A 12790-nucleotide genomic window follows, 5' to 3' on the forward strand; every position below is an offset into this window, starting at 1 on the left:
TACAAATCTTCATGTTATGGGTTATGGCGCAATTCTACCGAACAAAACATCCTGATAAAAGCTCAGGTAAAGCTTCTCGAGAAGATGAGTAGTGTTGAGGAATCAGGTTGCTTCATATGAAACCTTACTTGTATCATTCATATTATTGCATATGATTCTTTAACTTTGGACAGAGCTTTGCAGTTTCTCACAGCATTTTGCGTGTAGTCTAGTCTCTTCAAGTTTCTGTTGTTCGGCAATGCAAACATCAAGCGAAAATGCAAGAGACTTGAATCCGCCAAAAGAATCAGGGATGAAGATGTATATGCTTCAGGAAATAGTTATGTCATCAGGAGGTTTGTCAAGACAATCTCCATCTACTTCTACTTCTCTTGCATTTAGTGTCTGAAAGGCAAAGAGACATCCCGATGTGCAAATAATAGGGCGAACATTGTATTCAAGTTTCTATCAGGAATTTTTTTTTAAGAAAAAACATATATTAGCAGTTTAATACATGATACGGTGATGAGATAAGAGGGAGGGGCATTTTCGTCATTTCCTATTTGGAGGGTTTTTATTTTAAGGATGACACTGTTCACCAGCAAGCTCTCTGGTGGTTTTTCCGCCGCCGCCATGGGGAAAGAACTTCTTCTCCCCTCGTGGTCACTATCGAAGGAAGGTCGTCGGCGATGACCGCCTCGTGAGTAGCTCCTTCCCTTCTGCCTCTCCGTGCCCACGCCCGTCGTCTCCCTCAACGCCTCTTCTCTCCCTCTCCCCTTTGTTGGTCGAGGCCCACAGCCGTTGCTCTTCCCCTTCTCCGTGCCGATGACATCGCGAGCATCCTCCTCGCATTCCTCTTTGCATGGATGTTGCCTAGTCCTATCCCATTTTTCCTTGCCACACGCACCCCTTCTGGACGTCGTTGGCACCAGCAATAGCCGCTGCCTTCTCCCGCTCTACGTGCGCTGTAGCCTTGCTTGTCGGCAGTCGCCAGGTATCGCAGCCACAGTCGCCAAGCATCGCAGCCACTCCCGTCAGGCACCACAGCCACTCCCACCGGAACCGCTTTCGACTCCTCACACCATTGATTCCACACAGATTCACGCGAGAACGCCATCACATGTTTTCTCCCCTCTCTCTCTCGCAACCTAGCTTCAGCCACCGTCCCACTACTAGACAGACCTTCGGATGCCGCCACCTTCCCACTTTGTGCGCTGGCAGCGCACACTCCGGTCGCTGGGTTCATCAATACGCCAATAGCCGCTCTTTAGCGGCTATAGCTTGCTAGCCTTCGGGCCACCTGTCAGCAATCCGCGCGGTTGTATTCCACACGCTGATCTCATCCTTAGTCCAGCTTTGTGTGGGGTTGTGTTTCGGCCTTCGGGCCATTGTCACTATTCGGCACCCGACCCTTGTGCTAGATTCTGAGTTGTGTGATATATATGGGTTCGTGTGCTGATATCATGTTTCGGCCTTCGTGCCATCATCATATCTCGGCCTACGAGCTGCTGTATTACTCCGGCTCAAGAGCCGTCGTCATATTTCGGCTGACATGCCGCCTCTTGGATCCATGCTGCACCGGATTCCATGTCGTCGCCCCCAGATCCGGCTCCTCAGTTGGCTCCCACCCATCTACTCGTCCGGGCCGCGACGACTCGATCAGCACCGCGACCAGCTCACCGACTCATCCGAGGGCGCCCCCTGGCACCAGGGTACGTCACTGTACTCGTCTTGTATTTATTTAGTTGTTCTATCATTATTCGGCTGCTTATATATTCGTGGGACCCATCTCGAGCATCGGGGGTACCAAAGACCGGGACGACCCGGTCGCTGGCTGCAGGTAGTGTTGACCAGAAGATATCGGACGACTTGGTCAACACAAAAAACAGCTCACCATCTGAGTCATGGAGATACGGTCAACATTCCAGACACGTCGTTCCGGCAGTTCCGTCTTCCCAGATTCTCAACAGGAACATATTTGACGTCGTCTGTGGGAACGCACCTGATCTGAAACGTGAAGATGGACGACACCGGAAAATGCTGCCATATTCATAACCTTGATGGGTTTCTACGAGTATATCATATTCTCCTCACTCCACGGGTATTCGGGAGTCGAGAAGTTGAGTCAGATCCTCTGCTGATCGGCAGGTCAGTTTTTCCGTTATATTCTCTTTCGGTCATAAAATCTATCATAGTTTTCCGAGCAAGGACTCCCGTGCCGATCGGTCGGGTTTCTATCATACTAGAGCCACAGGCTTATTGCCGAAGCTCCCCCGTCGATCGACCGGGATTATATTTGCAAAGACTCCCGCGCGCGATCGGCCGGGATTGTATTTACGAAGACTCCTGCGCCGATCGTTCGGGATTATATTTGTGAAGCCTCTCGCGCCGATCGGCTGGGATTACATTTGCGAAGACTCTCGCGCCGATCGGCCGGGATTGTATTTGCGAAGACTCCCGCGCCGATCGGCCGGGATTGTATCTGTAAAGACTCCCGCGTCGATCGACCGGGATTGTATTTACGAAAACTCACGCGCCGATCGACCTAGATTGTATTTGCGAAGACTCCCGCGCCGATCGGCCGGGATTGTATTTGCGAAGACTCCTGCGCCGATCGGCCGGGATTGTATCTGTGAAGACTCCCACGCCGATCTGTCGGGATTGTATTTGCGAAGACTCCCGCGCTGATTGGCCGGGATTATATTATATTAGAGTCACGGGCTCTAGAAGTCGAGCGACGACTATAAACCCTAGAGTTTAGCAGCGACTATAAACCCCATAGTCGAGCGACGACTATAAATCCCAGAGTCAAGCTGCGACTATAAACCCCAGAGTAGAACGGCGACTATAAACCCCAGAGTCGAGCGGCGACTATAAACCCCTGTGAAGACCATCTAGTGACAACGTTAACCCCTAGAGTCGAGCGGCGACTATAAACCCCTGTGAAGACCGTCGAGCGACGACGTTAACCCCCAGAGTCGAGCGGCGACTATAAACCCCTGTGAAGACCGTCGAGCGGCGACGTTAAACTCAGGTCTCCACCGGCGGTCGAGTGGCGACCTTAAACCCGTGTCTTCACTGACCAGCTTATCAGAACATCTATCTCCCCCGTTCGGGGTCGAATGGTCTTCACTGGTCTCGGACCAGCTTATCAGAGCATCTATCTCTCCTGTTCGGGGTCGAGTGTGTTGGTGCAGCGGGGCCGACAAGAGGGGAGGGGTGAATTGCCTGTAAAATTAAAAACAATACCCTCCTCAAACTTTCAACTTAAAGATAATAGCAACAATAAAAATTAAAACGAAATAATTGAAAAGAAAAGTAGACTTGGCGTTTTGACTTGGTTACAACTAAGAAAGTTGTTAATCCAAGGTAGTTGAAAAGAGCGCACTGGAAAAGTCTCCTTCTCTGAAGGCGGAGAAGTCTTTTACACACTAGAAGCTCAAATAGTTGCTAGGAAGTTGATACAGAATTGATTGATTAATTTCCTAGCTCCAGGGACATTTATATAGCTCTTGGAAACTCTATCTCGAGTCTTGAGGGCGCCTCCAAAGGGGTTAAGGGTGCCTCCAAGGGCTTTGACCGGATAAAACTCTATCTGATTACAAACGACCGCTTTGGCCAGGTCGGAGACGCCTCCAATTGGCCTTGAGGGTGCCCTTGACAAGGTTGAGGGTGCCTTCAAGGCAATGAAGGCACCTCCAAGCCTGCAATCAGCGCAGGCACCTTCAGCACTTCGTTGAAGGCGCCTCCAGCTAGCTTTTCCAGCTCCTTTTGACTTGTTTTCTTCTTCCGAGGCTCCGAATGCATGGGTGATTGCGGCCAACCAAAATAGGGCTCACCCGAACTCAATTCCCGGCCTTCTCCTTGAGCAGGCTTCCGACTTGACTTCTCGTCCCTCGAACACCGCACACATTCTTTTTGTCCACCGGTGTACTCTTCCACAGCTTTCTCATCCTTTGGACGCACCGAGCCCGTCGACTCCCTTCCCGTGCCGTCCTTCTCACTAGCTGCGTCTTCCGCTCGACTCTCTGCGCTCCTAAGCTCCTGTACACTTAGATACAGGGGTCAAATAACAAGCAGGACCTAACCCAACTTGGTTAATCACATCAAAACAACTACGGGATTTAACAATCTTCCACTTTTTGATATGTATCAACCCAAGTTCAAGTTAGGAAAAAAAATAAACAAACATTAATTTGAAAAAATTACTAAACTAACAGTTTAAGCATCAAGATTGCAATAATAGAATTTGTAACACTAAAAAATGTTAAAAAAATATTAACTCCCTAAAACTCCCCCTAAATTTGTCTTATCTCTCCCCCTTTAATCACATCAAAAAACATGGGGTAATTATTATTAAGTAAAAAATTTCAAATTATTGTTGAGAAATTTTTGTGATTAAGAAAAAAATTTCTAAGTCAAACAAAAAAACAATCTTTAAGAATTTTCTGAGTAAAAAAAAATTCTAATTTCAGAGAAAATTTTTACCTTTGGCAAAAATATTTTTGAGAGTTTTTATAAATGAAAAAATTTTATGAAAAAAATTCTAAGTATGAAAATATTTTTGAAACAACAAAAAAAATGTTTTTAAAGCATTATTTAATTTTAATTTTAATGCTTTTACCAGAAAATTAATTAAATATTTTATTTCAATATTTTGGCTTCCAGGTCGTGGCGAGGCACTAGGCTTTCTTGGTTATTGGAGCAACAACCACTTCCTTAGACAAAGCCTCAAAAGTAATTAACTGTTTAATTTTTTTCGCTGAAAGCGCTAATTTTTAAAAAGAATTAATCTAAAAAGGGTTTTGGAACCCAGTATAGGTTCTTTCCTACTGGATTAATTAACAACTTAGGGGGTATATAACTTTTAGGAACTTCTCTAAGTTGTCCCTGATGTTTTCTAATATACCAATTTAATTTTTCATAAACTCTAAGTTTTGATTTTGGAAATTTATTTAAGCATGCATGATCATTTTTCAATTTTTCAATTTTAATTTTTAATTTTTAATTTTTAATTTTCTAACTTTAAATTATCGTACATTTCTAGAGGACATGCTTTTGCTAAAGTTAACTTTAACTCATTATTTTTCTTTTCTAATTTAACTAAATCTTTAGTGAGTATTTTGATGAATTGAAAAGACTGCTTGGGAGTTAGTTTACGTACCTGACTTACCTTTATTTCTGATGCTCCCCGTTCATCGCAATTTTCTTCTTCTGATGATCCTCCCCCTTCATTTGTGCTCATCTCCGAGCTGGTTTCTTCAAAGATTTGATGGTTGGCCATTAGTGCTACTCCTGAGAATGCTTTGACTTCTGATTCCGAGGATGACGATTCATCCCAAGTAGCCTTCAGACACTTGCACTTCAAGGACGTCGGTCTTTTGTACTTTACCTTTTCGTTGTTCTTTTTCTTCACGATTGGGCAGTTATCCTTGATGTGTCCTTCCTGTTGGGGATCGGACAACCGGCTTGAAGGGGGGTTGGATAGACGGCGCCCCCAAATACTCGCTTCTTTCTACAACGTTAGTGCGCAAGCGGAAATGCAAACAAAGCAAGTAGAAAGTTAAATACTAAAGGAAAGAATGCAAACCAAGCTACACGATCATTTACGTGGTTCAGAGATAAAGCTCCTACTCCACAGCGTGTCTGTAAGGTGGACGATCCCTATCCATCGGTGGATTACTCCCCGGAAGACCTCCGGCTAGATCACGTAGCTCCTTGTGGGTGGAGAAATCTCACCACAACTCTCATAAGAACTTCTTACAAGCTAGGGCACAGGTAGACTACTAATAGGGGTTAACCACCTCTATTTCGTCAACCTCAACCAAGCTCCCAAGGCTTGGTTATATAGGCCACGGGTTGGAAAATCCCGCCTACCAGTCGACTGCTAAAACATGCAGTCGACTGCCCTCTGTGGAAATTCGACCGTTACATCCCAACGGCTCGATTCCACACTAACCGAGCGAATAGAGACATTATGTTCGTTGTCAGTCGACTGCTAAAACATGTAGTCGACTGCTACAGTACTGCTACAGTAGCGCTACAATACTGCTACAGTAGAGCTACAATACTGCTACAGTAACGCTACAGTAAAATCCTAAAACTAGGATTTTACTCCGAGTACAATCTCTCGTGCACTCGTACCCTCACCCTTATGACTCACTTGACGCTTCTTTGCAGCCTTGACCTCTTGCCTTCAAGCTTACTTCCTTTGGCTCTCGTCCCTCGGATGCATTCAAGCCCGCGGCTCGTCCCCAATGTCATCCTTCGGGTATGCCTCAAAGTCGCTTCCCTCGACCCTTGTCCTCGCTGCCTTGTCTACGGTCCCTCGGATGCTCCATCCTTCACCGGACCCGAAGCCATCAACCTGAGTCACATGTGTATCCTGTAAACCTGCACAACTCAAATACACATATCAAATACAAGGGTGAACCTAACTTAAACCCTTGCCCAAACACCAAAATACATGGGCGCACGGACCATTGGGATTGCTCCAACACTTCCTTGTTGCAGTTATAGCATCAGACTGTTCTTTTGTTGCGTTGATGTTTCCTCGACTGCGATCTAAATTTGTTAGTTTTAATAAATTTATTTAACTTCCTTACCTATAGTGCTGCTTCAGTTTCATCGATTGACGCTTCGGAGTCGGGATCGTCCATCTCGGCTTGTAGGGCAACGTTGAGGTTTGTCTTCTCTATTTGTTTCGGCTCTGCAATTCTAGACTCGTGAAGTTCGAAAGTAGAAAATAAGTTTTCTAAAGTACTTGCCTCAAAGTTCTTAGAGATGTAATAAGCATCTACTAAGGATGCCCACTCTGTAGTCTTGGGAAGACGTTGAGCGCACACCGGATAGAATCTCGGTTTGTTACCAATTCACCGAGATTGGTCAGTTGAGTTATCAGCTCCTTTATCCTTGCTTGGAGTTGCGCTACCTTTTCGTCGTTGTTCATCCGGAGATTTGTCAGTTGAGTCCGGAGGATGTCACGCCTTGCTAGTTTCGCTTCTGAGGTGCATTCGTGGAGCTCCAGGAATTTTTCCCAGAGGTCTTTGACGGAGTCATAACTTCCAATCCGACTTACTTCCTGGGGCAGCAGAACGCCAAGCAGATGGAACTCAGCCTTTCCGTTGGCCACGAAATCGGCTTGCTCCTTCTTCATCCAGTTGCATTCTTCTTTGTCTTTGGGGGCTGAAAAATCATATTTCATGATTAGAAGTATATCAAATTCAGTATTAAAGAATACCTCCATTCGGCATTTCCATGTCACGAAGTCTCCGTCAAATTTGGGAGATGAATGCTTGTTCCGGCCATCGTCTTGATCTTTGTGCTTCAGTCGGCGGTCAGTCTTTTTGAGGCGGTCTGGCTCTGATACCACTTGTTGGTGCAGCGGGGCCGGCAAGAGGGGAGGGGTGAATTGTTTGTAAAATTAAAAATAATACCCTCCTCAAACTTTCAACTTAAAAATAATAGCAACAATAAAAATTAAAACGAAATAACTGAAGAGAAAAGTAGACTCAGCGTTTTGACTTGGTTACAACTAAAAAGGTTGTTAATCCAAGGCGGTTGAAAAGAGCGCGCTAGAAAAGTCTTATTCTTTGAAGGCGGAGAAGACTTTTACACACTAGAAGCTCAAATAGTTGCTAGGAAGTTGATACAGAATTGATTGATTAATTTCTTAGCTCCAGGGGCTTTTATATAGCTCCTGGAAACTCTATCTCGAGTCTTGAGGGTGCCTCCAAAGGGGTTGAGAGCGCCTCCAAGGGCTTTGACCGGATAAAACTCTATCCTATTACAAACGGCCACTTTGACCAGGTCGGAGGCGCCTCCAATGACCTTGAGGGCGCCCTGGACAAGGTTGAGGGCGCCTTCAAGGCAATGAAGGCACCTCCAAGCCTGCAGTCAGCGCAGGTGCCTTCATCACTTCTTTGAAGGCGCCTCCAGCTAGCTTTTCCAACTCCTTTTGACTTGTTTTCTTCTTCCGAGGCTCCGAATGCATGGGTGATTGCGGCCAACCGAAATAGGGCTCACCCGAACCCAATTTTTGACCTTCTCCTCGAGCAGACTTCCGACTCAGCTTCTTGTCCCTCGAACGCCGGGCACATTCTTCTCGTCCACCGGTGTACTCTTCCGCAGCTTTCTCATCCTTCGGACGCACCAAGCTCGTTGACTCCCTTCCCATGTCGTCCTTCTCGCTAGCTGCGTCTTCTGCTTGACTTCCTGTGCTCTTAAGCTCCTGCACACTTACACACAGAGATCAAATAACAAGCAGGACCTAACCCAACTTGGTTGATCACATCAAAATAACAATAGGGTTTAACAGAGTGGTCTTCACTGGTTTCGGACCAGCTTATCAGAGCATTTATCTCCCCCGTTCAGGGTCGAGTGGTCTTCACTAGTCTTGGACTAGCTTATCAGAGCATCTATCTCCCCCGTTCGGGGTCGAGCGGTTGTCACTGATCTCTGACCAGCATATCAGATCTTCTATCTCCCCCGTTCGGGGTCGAGCGATCTTCATTAGTCGCAGACCTGCTCGGCGGGTTCTCCTATCTCCCCTGTTCAGGGTCAAGCGATTTTCATGGGTTCTCCGATGGTCGCGAACGAGAGTACCTCCATTGGTCTCGGACCAGAATATCTCATGGGCTTTGAGCTCGCCTGACTCACGACTTTCGTTTCTGTGCGCATTCGATTTCACGTGTGATGTGCCTGTTTGGCTCACGACTTTCGCTTCCATGCGCCTTCGACTCATGGGCTACACTCTAGTTCAGTTCATGTGTGATGTGCCCGTTCGGCTCACGATATTTTTCTCTGCGCACTCAACTTCACGGGCTATGCTCCCGCTCAGTCTTCGGGCTCCACTTCTGCCCAGCACTGCTTCATCTCTCGCTCGGTATTTGTCCAGTCGCTCGCTTGGCGTTCGCCCGATAGCTTGCCGAGCAGCCGCTTGGCCCTATTTTTCGTCGCCTGATCGACATTCTCTGGGCCGCCTGATCCTGCGCCCGATCGTCCACTTAGCCATGCGCTCATTTTTGCTCTACATTCTGATGGCCGTCAGGTCGGCATCTTATGGTCACCTGGTTCTACATTTCTAGGTCACCCGGTCATATTTTACGGCAACCCGATTGGCATTTTACAATCGTCCGGTCGGCACTCTCAGGGTCACTCGTTTAACACTCTTGTAGTCGTCTGACCGGTATCGCTCAGCCGTCCGTTCGACCACACTTAAAATTACTTGGTCGAACGCACGACATTCTCGCGATGGTCTAGTCAGCATCTTACAGTAGACTGGCCGACACTTTCTCGGTCGCGCGCTCGACCTCGTCCGCCCGACGTCTATCCACCCAATCGACATCCTTCCGATCGCCCGGTCGGCATCTTCGCGGTCGTTTGCTCGGCATCGGTCCGGTTGCCGACTTGGTATTATTTCTCGTAGTTCGCTCGGTATCACTACCATCTCTCATGCGATGCTCTCTCGATTACTCAGTCTGCATTTTCTCGGATGCCTGATCGGCATCTTCTCGATCGCCCGTCTTTTTACCTGATCAGCATTATCTCCGTTACCTGGACCACACTATTTCTCATCGCTCGCTCGATACTACTTGAGTAACTTGCTTGGCATCGCCACAGCTACTCGTTCGACGTGATAAGACGAGCCCAGTGATCTGATTTCGCGTTCAGTAACGATTATATTTTGGGCTTGGTCTAGTCAGTTGGGCATGCACCTCCTTCGACTAGACTTGAAGAGGGAGGGGCATTTTCATCATTTCCTATTTGGAGGGTTTTGGTTTTAAGGATGACACTGTTCACCAGCAAGCTCTCTGGTGGTTTTTCCGCCGTCGGCATGGGGAAAGACCTTTTTCTCCCCTCGTGGTTACTATCGAAGGAGTGGAGCCAGCGATGACCTCCCCGTGAGTAGCTCCTTCCCTTCTGCCTCTCCGTGTCGACGCCCGTCGTCTCCCTCGGTGCCTCTTCTCTCCCTCTCCCCTTTGCTGGTCGAGGCCCACGGCCGCTGCTCTTCCCCTTCTCCGTGTCGATGCCATCGCGAGCAACCTCCTCGCCTTCCTCTCCGCGTGGATGTTGCCTAGTCCTACCCCTTTTTTCCTCGCCACGCGCACCCCTTCTGGACGTCGTTGGCACCAGCAACAGCTGCTGCTTTCTCCCCGCTCTACGCGCGCTACAACCTCGCTTGCCGGCAGCCGCCAAGTATCGCAGCCACAGTCGCCAGGCACTATAGCCACTCTCGCCAGGCACCACAGCCACTCCCGCCAGAACCGCTTTCGACTCCTCACACCACTGATGCCGCACAGATTCACGCGAGAACGCCATCGCATGTTTTCTCCCCTCTCTCTCTCGAATCCATTCCCTAGCCTTTCGCCCTAGGGTTTCGCTTCCTTGATGCGCCGCAATCGGCCTTCCCTGCGGCCATTCCGCGGGTAAGATCACTTCTTTTCCCCATTTCGCTCCAATTTTTGATCCGCATGGTTGTATTCCACATGCTGATCTCATCCTTAGTCCAGCTTTGTGTGGGGTTGTGTTTCGGCCTTCGGGCCATTGTCACTGTTCGGCACCCGATCCTTGTGTTAGATTCTGAGTTGTATGTTATATATGGGTCAGTGTGCTGATATCATGTTTCGACCTTCGTGCCGTCATCATATCTCGGCTTGTGAGCCGCTGTATTACTCCGGCTCAAGAGCAGTCGTCATATTTCGACCGACATGCCGCCTCTTGGATCTATGCTGCACCGGATTCTATGTCGTCGCCCCCAGATCCGGCTCCTCAATTGGCTCCCACCCATCTACTCGTCCGGGCCGCGACGACTCGATCAGCACTGCGACCAGCTCATCGACTCATCCGAGGGTGCCCCCCGGGGCCAGGGTACGTCACTGTACTCATCTTGTATTTATTTAGTTGTTCTATCATTATTCGGCTGCTTATATATTCGTGGGACCCGCCTCAAGCATCGAGGTACCAAAGACCAGGGCCACCTGGTCGCTGGTTGCAGATAGTGTTGACCAGAGGACATCGGACGACTTGGTCAACACAGAAGACAACTCATCATCCGGGTCATGGAGATACGGTCAACATCCAGACACGTCGTTCCGACAATTCCGTGTTCCCAGATTCCCGACAGGAACAATAAATATCTAAGTACATCTGAACAACCAAAGATTCAAGTTTTGATTTCTTTTCCACGTTAACCAGGAGAAGTCCTCGTTCAAACTCTTCAAAATTTGTAAACATCAATTGTGTTTACTCACCAACTTGGAAACACCTCCTCCAAGTATATACTTCTTCAAACCGATTAATTTTAGAGGTGATTAATTCAGTCTTATAAAAAATTTTCTGTGACTACTAGAATAAATTTAGAAGTATAAATGACTCGTTGCTCCGTAGCTAGTATTTTAGGATTATCTTTTCCTGGGAGAAAATTAATCCCGATTAATTTTAGAGGTGATTAATTCAGTCTTATGAAAAATTTGTTGTGACTACTAGAATAAATTTAGAAGTACGAATGACTCGTTGCTCCGTAGCTAGCATTTTCCTAGGAGAAAATTAATCCGCACTGCATTGTAATTATAAATCGATTCGTGAATACTTGATTAACTAGGAAATGTTTTGATGTTGTCTTGTAGTCCAAGGAAAAGTCCTCACTTGAACTTTAAAATGGATATAGATGATTTTCTATACTTCAAAATATTTTGATACAATAAAATAAAAAATATAATTTCTTTTATAATTTAAATATTCAACTTTTCGAACCGATTGATTTTGAAGATGACCGACTATATTCCATAGAAGTTTTCCATTAGCCCGTAGATTTAATTCGAAAGTATAAACGACTCGTCAATCTGCAGTCAACATTTTAGGGTTATCTTTCCGCATGAGAAAATTAATCCATAATATACCGCAGCTAGAAATCGATCTATGGATATTTGACTAATTATGGAAATACTTTATCGTTGCACCATAGTCTCGAGGAGAAGTCCTGCCCCTCGTATCCTTGCCAATCAGTCTCAGAGCCAATACGGAGGAGGTAAATCACGGACGACTAGTGGCTTTTGAAATAATGACTAGCACATAAGGGAGATATTTACCTTGGCTTTGTCAAGATTCGAACCTCAGACTTTATGATGGCAACACCTCATGCGTTAGCTACTAGACCATCCTGAGGAGATGGGGAGAAGTCTTCACTTGGTGGCAAAAGATGAATACGCTCACCCTCGGTGCCCCCGTCAACCCGGTTCAGGACCAACATGGAGGAGGTAAATCACGGACGACTACTAACCTTCGGAATAGTGACTAGTACATAAGGAAGATATTTACATGATTGAAATGATTTTTTATACTTCAAAATATTAATTTAAATATTTAACTCTATGAATTGACTACTTTAAAATGATGAATCTGATCCTATTAAAATTTTTCAAATCATGAGAATTATATAGACGGTATTTTAAGATTATCTTTTTCGTAGAAGAAATTATTCATCGTGTACTCATGAATACACGATAAATTAGGGAAGTAGTTTGTAGCATAGGAAATCCTCGCTTGAACTTACAAGTGGCTCTGCATGATTGAGATGATTTTCTATACTTCCAAATATTTTGATTGGATAAACTTAAAAAAATATATTAATAAAAACAAACTGTAACAATGAATTTTATTTTTAGATTAATTAAAAACCTGTAAAATTTGTTCAAGGAAAAAGAACGATCACGGTGGGACTCGAACCCACAATCTCCCGCTCCGGAGGCGAGCGCCTTATCCATTAGGCCACGCGACCACTGTTGAATAGTTTCTCATGTAAAATATAAAT

At 46.3% G+C, this 12790-nt stretch overlaps 1 non-coding gene across 1 annotated transcript; it reads right to left on the bottom strand.

Annotated features, from left to right (window-relative positions):
* Positions 1 to 12684: 12684 nt before the first annotated feature.
* TRNAR-CCG lies at positions 12685 to 12757 on the bottom strand. The gene has a single exon. It is a non-coding gene; the product is annotated as a tRNA-Arg (tRNA).
* Positions 12758 to 12790: the final 33 nt, after the last annotated feature.

The sequence above is a fragment of the Zingiber officinale genome, chromosome 3B (assembly GCF_018446385.1).
Source record: "Zingiber officinale cultivar Zhangliang chromosome 3B, Zo_v1.1, whole genome shotgun sequence".
In the NCBI taxonomy this organism is placed as follows: domain Eukaryota; kingdom Viridiplantae; phylum Streptophyta; class Magnoliopsida; order Zingiberales; family Zingiberaceae; genus Zingiber; species Zingiber officinale.